This window comes from Ranitomeya variabilis, chromosome 3 (genome assembly GCF_051348905.1).
Source record: "Ranitomeya variabilis isolate aRanVar5 chromosome 3, aRanVar5.hap1, whole genome shotgun sequence".
In the NCBI taxonomy this organism is placed as follows: Eukaryota; Metazoa; Chordata; class Amphibia; order Anura; family Dendrobatidae; genus Ranitomeya; species Ranitomeya variabilis.
In genome coordinates, this window is record NC_135234.1 from 586,891,329 (window position 1) to 586,905,250 (window position 13,922).

Here is a 13,922-nt window from a genome sequence, read left to right on the forward strand (position 1 = left end):
TTCCATAGAGCTCACCCTGATCGCCCTGGGGGTTCTCGTGAGGGTTCGGTGACCCCTCCTCAAGGGGGGGGTACTGTTGTGGATTCTGTTTGTGGGCTCCCTCTGGTGGTTACTGCTGGTACTGGGTGACTTTGGTGGGTTGCGGCCTTTGGTTTCCACCTGTCCATCAGAGGCTGGGTGTTTCCTATTTTACCTGGCCTTTCTGTCATTCCCTTGCCGGCTATCAATGTATTCAGATGTGCTCTGTTTGGTTCCTGCCTACCTGCTCCCAGATCTTTCAGGATAAGCTAAGTGCTGATTTTCAGTTGTTGGTTTTTTTTTGTCCAGCTTGCTTATTATGTCTCTATGCTAGCTGGTAGCTCTAGTGGACTGAGGTTCTCCCCATGTGCCATGAGTTGGCACATGGGTTCTTGTAATCTCAGGATGGTTTTTTGATTAGGGTTTTTTGCTGACCGCTCAGACCCCTTTTGTATCGTTCTGCTTTCTAGTTTACAGCGGGCCTCAATTTGCTGAACCTATATATATCATCTCTATGTGTGTGCCTTCCTCTCATTTTACCGTCAATACATGTGGGGGGCAACTATACCTTTTGGGGTTCATTCCTCTGGAGGCAAGTGAGGTCTTTATTTTCTCTGCAGTACTAGTTAGCTCTTAGGCTGGTGCGTGGCGTCTAGAACCAACGTAGGCACGCTCCCTGGCTATCTCTAGTTGCGTTTGTCAGGCGTAGGGCAGCGGTCAGCCCAGGTTCCATCACCCTAGAGCTCGTCCGATATTTTGTATTACTTTGCTTGTCCCTTGCTATCCCTAGCCATTGGGATTCATGACAGCTGACACAGTCAGTGCAGGGGAGCTCTCGGCAGCAGCGCGTGCATAAGCAGCGCTCTTGCTGAAAGCAGTTTTAACCCTGTGGACGCCGGCGGGGGATGTGACAGACATCAGAATGTATGTAGTGTTTTGGGTTTTTTTACTTTTACAATGGTAACCAGGGTAAATATCGGGTTACTAAGCGCGTGTCATGTCGGACGCTGTTCAGACCAGGTCGTCCGACAGACAGCGGTAATTCCGCTTTTGTCCTCTATGCGCTCATTGGCGTTGGCTAGATTTTATCTAGCTGGTCCGGGGTTAATTTACCTGGTGCTCGGATTGGAAGCTGGGCCATGCCCACTGCCTTTAAATAGTTCTCCTAAACATTGGGCGTCGCCGATTATAGCTTCTGTCTTGTGCGTGGTTATCTCGGTCTGGAGTGGTGAGCTAAGTAGTTGGAGTATCGTTGCTGGTGGTGTATTTCTCTTTGTCTTATTTTCTCCTTCCCATATTTGTATTTGTTTTGCCTTTTGCATTTATAGTGTATTCCTGAGTGACTGCGGTGTGGTGCTTATTTTTCCGTTATCCTTGTCTGTGCTAACTGTGGGTATTGGAGTGTGGTCTCTTCACTGGTGGGGGGGGGGGGGGGTTCAGCCTAGGGTTGAAACAGGAGATAGGGTGAAAGTGGAGGCCCAGACATGCACACCATTAGTGTAAACTCTGGGAGAGGGTCAGTCAGGGTTTCCCTAGTCTGAGGGAAATCGCAGGGGCCCGGGTTATTAGCTCTTTCCTACCTAGGTCTCCCGTGACAGCGCGGCCCTGCACTTAGTAACCCAATGTTTACCCTGGTTACCTGAGTGCTGCAGGGGGACTTTGGCATCGTTGAAGACAGTTTCAACGATGCCGAAGTCGTTCCCCTGATCGTTGGTCGCTGGAGAGAGCTGTCTGTGTGACAGCTCCCCGGCGACCACACAACGACTTACCAATGACCACGGCCAGGTCGTATCGCTGGTCGTGATCATTGGTAAGTCGTTTAGTGTAACGGTACCTTAAAGCTGGAGTTACACTAAACGACTTACCAACGATCACGACCAGCGATACGACCTGGCCGTGATCGTTGGTAAGTCGTTGTGTGGTCGCTGGGGAGCTGTCACACAGACAGCTCTCTCCAGCGACCAACGATCAGGGGAACGACTTCGGCATCATTGAAACTGTCTTCAATGATGTCGAAGTCCCCCTGCAGCACCCGGGTAACCAGGGTAAACATCAGGTTACTAAGTGCAGGGCCGCGCTTAGTAACCCGATATTTACCCTGGTTACCATTGTAAAAGTAAAAAAAACCAAACTACATACTCACATTCTGATGTCTGTCACGTCCCCTGCCGGCGTCCACAGGGTTAAAACTGCTTTCGGCAAGAGCGCTGCTAATATGTACGCGCTGCTGCAGAGAGCTTCCCTGCACTGAATGTGTCAGCGCCAGCAGTAACAGCGGTGACGTCACCGCTGTGCTCTGCTTTCTGGCCGGCGCTGACAGAGTCAGTGCAGGGAAGCTCTCGGCAGCAGCGTGTGCATATTAGCAGCGCTCTTGCCGAAAGCAGTTTTAACCCTGTGGACGCCGGGGGATGTGACAGACATAAGAATGTGAGTATGTACTGTTTTTTTTTAACTTTTACAATGGTAACCAGGGTAAATATCGGGTTACTAAGCGCGGCCCTGTACTTAGTAACCCGATATTTACCCTGGTTACAAGTGAACACATCGCTGGATCGGCATCACACATGCCGATCCAGCGATGACAGCGGGTGATCAATGACCAAAAAAAGGTCCTGATCATTCCCATTGACCAACGATCTCCCAGCAGGGGCCTGATCGTTGGTCGCTGTCACAAATAACGAGATCATTAGCGGGATCGTTGCTACGTCACCAAAAGTGTGACGTTGCAACGATATCGTTAACGATATCGTTATGTGTGACTCAGCCTTTAGTGTTTGGAGATTAAGTTTTCATCGCCTCAGCTGAATGGTTTACAGCTACTAGACAGCTTGATTACATGTGAGGATTCCCTAGCAACCAGGCAACCCCCACATGTACTCAGCCTGGCTAAGAGCTGTAAATCATTCAGCTGAGGTGATGAAAACGTAATCTCCGAGCACTAACAAATACTCGGAGGTCACCTGAGCGTGTTTGGGTAAACCCGAGCAACGAGTACACTCGTTCATCACTATTCATCACATCTGCTCCAGATAACAAAGATGCAGAGGAGGCAAGCAAGGCCATCCATTCCCACATCTACTAGACCAAAGGTCTTGGTACCTAAGATTGTATTTGGTGCCAATCAATATAGAGAGGTATGTGATCACCTAGGACAGAACACACATTTCAAAAGCTAGATACCAGCCATGGTCGTATTACTTAAAAGTTGTATTTGGTGCCAATCAATATAGAGGGATATACATGGTCGCCTAGGATCAAACAAACATTTCAAGATATTAGACATAGACTGCACAAGCCAGTCAAAAGAAGGTGGGTCAAAGTTCAAATTGCCAAACCCGCTAAGGGAAAAATACAAAAAATCTCCTAGAGTTGCTTATAGAAGCCTGTGAAGAGTAACTCTTCATTCAGGCCAGACGGGGAAAGGCTCTGTAGATTGTAGATCCATTTCGACTCGCATCTTAGTAACTTAGGGATGATGTTTCCTCCTCTGCTGTTGGTATCAACAGATTCTAGAACAATAATTTTCAATCTTTTAGTGCTGGCTCCATGTACATCTAAAAAGTGTTTAGCAACTGAAGAGACTGTTTTGCGCTTCTGTAGATCCTTCCTGGCAGTAGAAATATTGGACAGATGCTGTTGGCTCCTCCTCCTCAATTCTTGGGTGGTTTGACCCACATAGAGTTTCGGACAGACACAGATTAGTAAGTATATGAGATTTCTTGACCTGCAATTGAAAAAATGTTTAGGCCTGATAAAGAAAGGCAACATGGTAACCAGGAAACCATCCTGTGAAATCATAAATTGGCATACATTGTATCCTCCACAGGGATACATGCCAAAAATACACTGGGTCTTTGATAGTGACTATGGCACAATTGGTCTTTCAAATTTTGAGCTCTCCTAGCCACTATTCTAGGGGTCTGAGAAATGTGGGAGGAGAGTTTAGGTTCACTCAATAAAATATTCCAGTTTTTAGATAAAATTTTATGGACATCCGTCCACTGGTTATTAAATGCCGTGATTAAAGAAAGGGATCTATTGGAGTCAAGAACCTGTTTTTTCAGCAAATTTATCGGGTCGATCCCGTTTGCATGTTGGAAAGCCCTTGATAACACTTTCTTAGGATATTTCCTGTTGGTAAATCGGATAGTTAAATCATTAGCCAAAAATAGAAAATCCTCATCCGAACTACAGTTTCTATGGAGTCTTAGAAACTGACCTTTAGGAGTCCCATTCTTTAGATGCCGAGGGTGGAAACTATTATAGTGGAAAAGACTATTGGTAGAAGTAGCTTTCCAATGAAGACAAGAAGAGATCCTTTCACCTTGGATCGAAAGTTTGATATCCAGAAATTCAATTGAAGTGTCTGAAAAAGTAGAGGTGAGTCTGATAATGAAGGAGTTAAAATTAAGATCTTTGATAAAATCTCTACAGTCATCAAGGGTACCAGTCCAAAGTAACATGATGTCGTCTATATATCATCGCCATGATGCCACCCTGGTGAGAAATGATTCATGCACATACACCACATTTTCTTCCCACCATCCTAAAAACAGGTTAGCATATGAGGGCACACATCTTGCCCCCATAGATGCCCCCTGGATTTGTCTGTGGAACTCCCTGTTGAACGTAAAGTAGTTTTTATCCAAGATCAAGTGTAGAAGTTCAAGAATGAATCTGTTATGCTCACCATCTCCTGTTGGTTGCTTGTCCAGAAAAAGCGATACTGCTTGTAGCCTAAGATAATGTGCAAGACTGGTGTAGAGTGAGTCCATGTCCGGACTGACCAAGAGGGTCCCCTCTGGTATAATTATTTCTTCCAAGTATGACATCAGATGTCCAGAATCCCTGATAAACAAATCTAGCGAAGATGCTAGAGGTTGGAGGAAGTGATCAAGATAGATGCATGGTTGTTCCATCAGACCCCCAACCCCTGACACAATAGGCCTACCTTGGGGTCGGTGACTGACTTTTGGTAGAATATAGAAAGTTGGAATTACCGGGTGATAAGTGGTCAAAAAGTCTGCTTCTTTTTTGTTCAGGATATTATGATATAATGCTCTCTGAATAAGAGAGTCTATCCTGTCCTTGAAAATGATGGTTGGATCTGAGGGTAGAGCCAAATAGAAGTTAGTATCATTCAGCTGTTTGAACACTTCCCTCACATAGAGGTCAGGTGGCTTTGATTGCAAATGATGTATGGGGTCTTTTGAGCTGGTCTGAGCTGATGATTGGTATATGATTGGTAATGTATTTTTGATAATGATAACTTATGTCTCCACATGGGGTGTTAGAAATGACTCTTTGAATTGCCGTAGTGGGTATTTACCTTGGTATATACAGGTCTGAATATTTCTAACAACTCCATATGATTATAGCCTTTCCATTTTTGTAATTTATACCTTAAAAATGATTATTATTTGACCACTCTTAAAACCAACATATAAAGTCTCACACTATATATTGAGTTGAATTTTTTATGCATGACCTTCTGGTATTATTAGGTTAACTGTTGCTCCTGTTTGTTTAGGCCACATTTGGTGGTATCTCCTTTGTGTATTTTAAATGTTTTTAGTATACTCTTTTGTTGTGGGTTTTGTGTGTATAAATAAAATTTGTTATACCTTCCAAAGGTGATCCCTGCTTTTTTGTATGTCTTCTCGTCTTAGGTTGTTAATTGTCATGTATAGACATAATGCAGGTGGATCCCTCTTGTATTAGTGATTTATCTCTTTGATGATGCACTCCTTGCTTGGTATTGCATTCATGTCTTTGAAAGTTGTGTGCCTAAAACAACATTTTCTAATTGTTTCCGTGTCTGTGGCCGTAGTGTGCATAAAATAATTCTACTCTACACCTACCTATATATTTTTCTAGTCTGCAACCATTTCTGTGGGAGTAGTGTGCCTAAAAACACATTTTTCTATGCTGCAAATATGTTTGTTTGAGTGATGTGCATAATGTGCATAAAAAAAATTGTTCTGCTCTTGCTCGTGTGGGAGTGGTTCCCCTTAAAACAATATTTTCTACTCTGCACCTATTTCCGTGGGAGTACTGTGCCTAAAACCAAAGTTTTCTACTCAACACATGAGGTAGTAGTGTGCCTAAAAACATTTTTTTCTACTCTGCAACTGGGTCTATGGAGTAGTGTGCATAATACAGCTTTTTCTAATCTGCACCCGTGTCTATGGGCGTAGTGTGCCTATGAACACATTTTTCTGTGCTGCACACATGTCTGTGCAAGCAGTGGGCATAAAAACACAGTGTTCTACTCTTCCCCGTGTTTGTGGGAGTAGATGTTAGGGCTGGCGTAACGCTCCGAAAAATTATAAAGATAGTAATAAGGTGCGTTTACAGCCCGGGGTCCACCGTGCAGAGATGGAACCTGCTGCTAGGTAATGGCGGCACTATATGGTGGTACTATGCTAGAATAAACACGGGTTCCGTCACCCGGTATGAACTGACGCGAACTCTGTTGCTTCACAGAGATGCAGAGAAACAAAGGAAGCGCTGTGCCCTGTTAACAAACACAGGATGCAGCAGATGGACGCTAGTGGGATCCCTGAAATTCACCCCCCACTATGCTGGTGATTGATCTAGCTCTGACCCTCGGTGGCTTTTCAGCCTGCGCCTGAGGATGCCCTGAGTCAGATGCTGAGATCAAGCGGGAATTCCCACCCTACACTGACCAGTAGTGTTAGTGTAGCTGAGAAGCCATTATTAGGCACTGACTGCTTGCTCCACTCACCCTAATACCCAGACAACAACCAAAGGGATGGGGATCATTTAGGAGCATTCACCAGTATCAATCTCTCAGCACACACATACATACAGTAGTCAAGTCTATACTAGCGCATGGCTGAGGGGCCATGCAAACCTTTTATAGTCGCAGCCTTCCAGGACCTTCCTGGTGGTCCAATCAGAGCTGCTACAGGACCTGGACATGTGACCTCCGACCTCCAATGAGAGGTCGTCCCACGGGCATGCTCAGTAGATGAAAAGCAGGACTTAGTCCCTGTAACATCTGCTTGCTGCTGATCAATGCTGGTTACAAAGGCTGAACCTGGGACGGCAGCCGTAACCAGTCACACAGTATCAGCTTGAGCCAGATGCTGGGACCAACGTCTCTGCTGAGCAGACTCCACTGCAGCTGGGGAAGAATGGGAGACCGCAGAGGACATGGTGCGAGATTCCCTCTGTGCAGCGGCGGAAACTCGACACCTAACAGTAGTGTTCCTAAAACAATGTTCTACTCTGCACTCATTTCTATTGAAGTAGTGTGCCAAAAAATATGTTTTTACATTCTGCACCTGTGTCTGTGGGAGCACTGTGCCTAAAAACATTTTTTTTCTACTTTGCATCCGTGTCTGTGGGGAAAGCTTGCCTGAAAATTACTTTTCTACTTTGCTCCTAATACTGTTGGAGTAGTGTGAGGAAAACATGTTTGACTTTGCCCATGTCTGTGAGAATAGTGTGCATAGAAAAAAATTGTTTTATTATGCATCTGTGTTTGTGGGCGTTGTGTGGGAAAAATCATTTTTTCATTCTTCAACCAGTCCTGTGAGAGCAGTGTGACTAAAATTAATTTTTTCTACTGTGCACCCGTGTCTGTGGGAGTAGTGTGCCTAAAACAACATTTTCTACTCTGTACACATGTCTGTAGGAGTATTGTGCCTGAAAATACATTTTTTTACCCAGCAACCATGTTTGTGGGAATAGCGTTCCTAAAAACACATTTTTCTTTGCTGAAACTGTGTCTGTGGAAGTAGTGTGCATAAAAAAATTGTTCTTCACTTCCCCGTGTCTGCAGGAATGCTTCCCCTAAAAACAATATTTTTTACTCTACACCCATTTCCGTGGGAGGACTGTGCTTAAAACCAATTTATTTCTACTCTGCACCTGTTTCTGAGGAAGTAGTGTGCCAAATACAACCTTTTTCTACTCTGTACCTGTGTCTGTGTGCATAGTGTGCCTATAAACATATTTTTCTATGCTGCACCTGTGTTTGTGGGAGTAGTGTGTACAAAAACAAATTGTTCTACTCATCCATTGTGTCTGTAAGAATGGTTTGAGTAAGAACAACTATTTCTACTCGGAACGCGTGTCTTTGGGAAAAGTGTGCCTAAAACATATATTTCTACTTTACACCCTTTTAATTGGAGTAGTGTGCAGAAAAACATAGTCTACTCTGCACCTGTGTCTGTGGGAGCAGTTTGCCTAAAACCAAATTTTTCTACTCTGTCCTAGTGTCTGTGGGAGTAGTGTGCCTAAAAACAATTTGCTCTACTATGCATACATTTCTGTGGGAGTAGTGTGACTAAAAAAAGTTTTCTACTTTGCACCTGTGTCTGTGAGAGTGTGCCTGAAAATAACATTTTCTACTCTGCAGCCCTGTCTATGGGAGCGGTGTTCATAAAAAAAAAAATTGTTCTACTCTGCCCCCGTGTCTGTGGGAGTGCTTTCCCTAAAAAAAAAATTCTACTCTGCTCCCGATTCTGTGGGAGTAGTTTGCCTAAAAACTAATTCTTCTACTCTGCAACCATGTCTATGTGAGTAGTGTGCCTATAAGCACATTTCTCAATGCTGCAACTGTGTCTATGGGAGTAGTGTGCTTAAAAACAAAAGCCGTTCCTGTCAGTATAGTGTGACTAAAACAACTTTTTCTTCTTTGCATCCATATATGCAGGAATGTTGTGCTTCAAACAAACTTTTTCTTCTCTGCACCCATCTCTGTGGGAATAGTGGGCCTAAACCAAATTTTTCTATCCTGCATCTGTGTCTGTGGGAGTAGTGTATGTGAAAACAAATTGTTCTACTCTGCACCTTTGTGGGAGTACTGTGCTTAAAAAAATAATACTCTGTCCCCGTGTCTGTGAAAATAATGTGAGTAAAATCATATTTTTCTACTCTGCACCCATGTCTGTGTGCATAAAAATAACATTTGCTACTCTACACTCATTTCTGTGAAAATAGTATGCCTAAAAATATATTTTTCTACTCTACATCCGAGTCTGTGGGAGTAGTGTGCTTAAAAACAATTTTTTTACTCTTCACCCATTTTTGGTTGAGTAGTTTGCCTAAAAATATATATTTCTACTCTGCACATGTGTTTGTGATAGTAGTGTGCCTAAAATATTTTTTTGTACTCTACACCCGTTTTTGTAGAAGTAGTGAGCAAAAAACAATTGTTATACGTTGCACCTTTCTGGGAGTAGGGTGCGTAAAAACAAATTATTCTACTATGGCCTTGTTTCTGGGGGAGTAGTAGTAGTATCTGAAAACAATTTTTTTCTACTTTACAGCCATTTCTGTGAGAGTAGTATGCCAAAAACAAGTTTTTCTACTCTTCACCCATGTATATGGGAGAATTGTCAGTAAGAATACATCTTTCTGCTCTGCACCCATGTCTGTGGGAGTATAGTGCCTAAAAATAAATTTTTCAATGCAATACCCGTGTCTGTGGGAGTAGTCAGCGTAAAAACCAAATTGCTCCTCTCTACACCCTTGTCTGTGGGAGTGGTTTGACTAAAAGCAGCTGTTTCTGATCTGTAACCGTGACTGTGGCAGTAGTGTACTTAAAAACAACTGTTTCTACTCTGCACCCGTGTCTGTCAGAATAGTGTGCCTAAAAACAAATTTCTCAACTTCATCCCCATATCTGTGATAGTAGTTTTTCTAAAATAACATTTTCCTACTCTACACCAGTGTCAGTGTGAATAATGTGAACAGATTCAAATTTTTCTACTCTGCTCCTGAGTTTGTGATAGTAGTGTGCATAAAAACAACATTTTCTACTCTGCACAGTTTTTTGTGGGAATAGTGTGCTAAAAACAAATTGTTCTACTTTGCACCTATGTCTGTAACAGAAAGGTGCATAAAAAGAAATTGTTCTACACTGTATCTGAGTCTATGAGAGTAGTGTACCTTCAAACAACTTTTTCTACTTTGCACTCATATCTGTGGGAGTAGTGTGCATAAAAATAAATTGTCCTACTCTGCATCACTTTCTGTGGGAGTAGTGTGCCTAAAAACAGTTTGTTCTACTTTGTACCTGTGTCTGTAGGAGTAGTGTGTGCAAAAGCAAATTTTTCTACTCTGCACCAGTGTTTATGGGAGTAGTGTGCCTAGAAACAAATTGTTCTACTTTGTACTCATGTCTGTATTAATAGAGTGCCTAAAAACAGATTGATTCACTTTGCACCCGTGTCTCCAACAGTATTGTATGTATAAAAAAGGTTCTATTCTGCCCCCGTGTCTGTGCATATAATACGTGTAAAAACATTTTTTTCTACTCTGTACTCATGTCTGTGTGAGTATTGTGCGCAAAACAAATTTTTCTATTCAGCAGCCTTGTCTGTGTTAGTAATATGCCTAAAAACAACATTTTCTACTCTGCATCCGTTTCTGTGGGAGCAATGTGCCTAAAAATAATATTTTCTACTCTGCATTCATGTTTGTTGGAGCAGTTTGCCTAAAAACAACTTTTGTACACTTAGCACTTATTTCTCTGGCAGTAGCGTGCATAAAAACAAATTGCTCTATCTGCACACTGTAGCAGTGTGTGTAAAAAAAAGAACTGTTCTACTCTCCATGTGAATCTGTGGGAGTAGTGTGCATAAAAACAGATTGTTCTACTTTGCATCCATGTCTATAACAGTATTGTGCATAAAAACATATTTTTTTACTCAGCACCTGTGTCTGTGTGAGTAATGTGCATAAAACCACATTTTTTCCACTTTATATTCATGTCTGTGGGAGGGGTATGCCTAAAAACAACTTTTTCTTCTCTTAACCTGTGTTTGTGAAAGTAGTGTGCATTAAAAATACATTTTCCTACTCTGCACCCATGTCTGTGGAAATTCTGTGCCTTCAAAAAATGACGAGAGCATCAAATATGGGCCATGGCCATGGTGGTGCTGTTCTTGATGGTGTAGCTACTGCATGGAAATGGAAATGGCCATTTTGCGCCTTCTATGTGCCCAAATGAGACACGTTATTCCGGTGCATGTAGGCAAAGGACATTTTATGTGATTTTGTAGGACCAAGTAAAGTTGCATGAATGGTGAAGCCAGAACATGTTGAGGCGGTATTAGATTGGGAGGTTATGAGTGCCTCCTGTTCCTTTGCATTATCTTCCACCTCGTCTCCCGCAGAAAACCAGAGTTGACACCTGAGGACCATGGTCATCTAGATTCCACCTCATCCCCTTGCAAATCAGCCAAGCAGTCTGAGCTACAAATCATACAGCAGTCTCTTCTGATTTTTAATGAGCCTGCTGGCTTAGTTTCTGTGGCTCATCTACCTGGCCCTGCCCCTGAAATTGAAGTGACTGAGTGCACTAATGCCCAACCACTTGTAATGTTGTAGGAAGAGTACGTGGGAGAGCTATTGCACATGATCAGTGGACCACTGTAGCCCATTTCAGAGGATGATGAAACACAGTCCCAACTGCAGCATCTTTCTGCAGTGTGCAGATCAGCAAGGAGGGCAGAGATAAGGAATTAGTGAAGGGTGATGTGAGTAATGATGAGATTCTAGTCCCACATGGACCAAAATCCATCCTAAAGGTGTGCGCAGTTTGGAATGCAGAGTGTTAGTCACGCTGCCCCAGTAACACTGCAAAAGAGGATGCACAGAAGAAAAATGCATAGAGGGCCGATTTTAGCCTGAACATCAGCTTTTACTGGCTACAACAATGAGGAAAAAGAGCAACCCAATGCTAGCTCAAAGAAGTTCCCTGGCATGTCATTTTTTTAGTCAATGTGCTGACAACAAGACAAGGGTGGTTTGTGTGCTGTGCTGTCAGAGCCTGAAGCGAATCATAAATCTTCTGAACCTGAGCAGCACCTGCATGACAAGGCATCTGAATTCCAAGCACAAGATGCATGAAAGATCTGAAATTCCTCATGCTCCCTTTTCTGCAGCATTCTCAGCCTCTACTTCCTGCTCATGATCAACAGGGACACCTGCTTTCCAGTAAAAGAAAGAGGATGTGACAGCATCACCACCACCACTAGCAGTGTCAAGGAACATCTCTACACCATCCCATGGAAGTGTTCACCTCTCCATTCCTGAAACCTTCGAGACAAAGAGAAAATACCCCCCTAAACACCCAAGAGCCATGTCCTAAATAACAGCATTTCCAAATTCCTGGCCTTTCAAATTTTGCCATTCCAGCTAGTGAAGATGAACACTTTTAAAAAACTGATGGCTGAGTGCTTGCTCAAACTTTTCCAGGAGGGCCATCCCTGCCCTGCACACACATGCTGCAGACCAAATCAGGTGTGCACTATGCAATGCCATCAATAACAAGGTCCACATAACCACCTATATGTAGACTGGGTAAATTTATTGGTGGCTGGTACAGAAGTGGAAGGCGTCATGTCTTACCACCGCCAAGGATTTCTCTTTCCGGGTTGCCTCCTCCTCCTACTCCGCTACAACAGCCGCCTCCTCATCTGGTCACAGTAAGATCTGAACCCTCAACTTCAGCACAGCTGAGGGGACATGACAGCAGGCTGTAGTGAAACTTATCTTATTAGTCTGATTGCCGTATGTGGAGTCAGGAAGGAATTTTTTTTTTCCAATGTGGAACTCTTTGCCACATGGGTTTTTTTTGCCTTCCTCTGGATCATCATGTTAGGGCATGATAGGTTAGGCTATGGGTTGAACTAGATGGACTTAAAGTCTACCTTCAACCTTAATAACTATGTTACTATGTTGCTATGTTATCTGTTTGAGAGCTAAATCCCACACTGCACAGGAGACAGATCAGTGGCGGATGGCAGTGGTGTGATATAATGGGTAAAATCTCATAGCAGCTCTGGACTTAACCAGTTTAACACACATCACTAGCCTGGCGCATGTGCTTAATTTGGTGGTGCAGAGATTCCTGAAAAATTACTCATATATGTTACAGCTGCTGCTGAAAGTGCAGGTAGTGTGTGCGCGCTTTCAGTGTCCTCATCCTGCTGCTTCTCACCTGTCTGAACTGCAGCATCACTTGTGTCTTCCCGCTCACCATCTCATATGTGATGTATCTCCACCTTGCATATGCTAGATAAACTGTGTGAGCAGCAGCAGGCAATAGCAGAGTTTCAGCTGCAGCACGCACAGCTACGTCGCTCTTCCGAACAACACCACTTCAGCAACAATGAGTGGGCCTTCATGCAGAACAAGTCTGTGCCATGTTGTGCTGCTTCGAATACTCTACCAACATGGCCAGTGCTGATTATGCCATCATGATCGTTACTATACCACTTCTATGCCTGCTGCAAAAACACTTCAGGCGATGCTGAATGAAGTGGTGGTACAAGAGGAAGAGGAGTAGGAGGAACAGGGCCAAATCACACTGTTAAAAACCTGTCATCCGTATATGGCTCGGAGGGTGGGTTCCTGTACCAACAGCAGCCAGGTTCACATCTGTCCAGCTCGGGTACCATGTTCACATCAGAGCAGGGTGTCACTCAAAGCGGCTCATGGGCATCACTAGAGTGTGACTTGGGGGATACAGAGTACCCAGACCATACACCTCCCACCGAGGACAGCTTGGCGGCCTGGCACACATGAGCAAAAACATGCTCCTGTGACCGCCAAGTTCCCCTGATTGTTACCAGAGCTGATTACTGCATGGTGATCCAGCTGGAGCCCTGCTATGAAGACAAGATACCATCATTACTTCCATCGCTGGTGTGACATAGTAACATAGTAACATAGTTAGCAAGGCCAAAAAAAGACATTTATCCATCCAGTTCAGCCTATATTCCATCAGAATAAATCCCCAGATCTATGTCTTTCTAAATAACCTAATAACTGTAAGATATAATATTGTTATGCTCCATGAAGACATCCAGGCCTCTCTGGAACCCCTCGACTCTCGACTAAGTTCGCCATCACCAACTCCT